Genomic DNA, 568 nt, shown 5'->3' with positions numbered 1-568 from the left:
CATATTTCATTTTTATATATGATATTTAATACTGTAACATTTATAGTTTTTAATAGCATAGCATAATTTTAATATTTTAAATATTTAGTCCGTGCATTGCAAAAAGCCAAAACTCAAAATCAAAAATTACATATACATACAACATACTGCATACATACGATTAAGTGTTTACTGCCAATTCACCAAAGCCATAAATCAAAATAAATGCCCAAAGTCCAAAGATTAATTGTTTACTGCCCATTCACCAAACTTACAACTCACAGGTCACAAACATATTACAAATTAAAACCAATAAAAACTAAAAACAGTTGAAGAAGCCATGTCGGCTTCTTCGTCCAAATCAGGATGTAGAAGGCAAAAGTCGTGGGAGAAGATGAATAGGTGCTAGCAAAGGTTTATCATTATCGATCATTATATTTTTTAAATAAAAATTATTTTTTAATTAAAAATTAACACGTCATCATGTTTTACTTCATTTTTTCAAAAAAGTTAACTTAATTGTAATAACTTGACAATTTTAAAGATCTAATTATTTTTTTGCATAAAGTTTAATTAAGAGCTTTAAAAA

Source organism: Ipomoea triloba, chromosome 16, assembly GCF_003576645.1.
Source record: "Ipomoea triloba cultivar NCNSP0323 chromosome 16, ASM357664v1".
In the NCBI taxonomy this organism is placed as follows: Eukaryota; Viridiplantae; Streptophyta; class Magnoliopsida; order Solanales; family Convolvulaceae; genus Ipomoea; species Ipomoea triloba.
The sequence above is the reverse complement of the archived record's forward strand: the minus strand, read 5'-3'. Positions refer to the sequence as shown.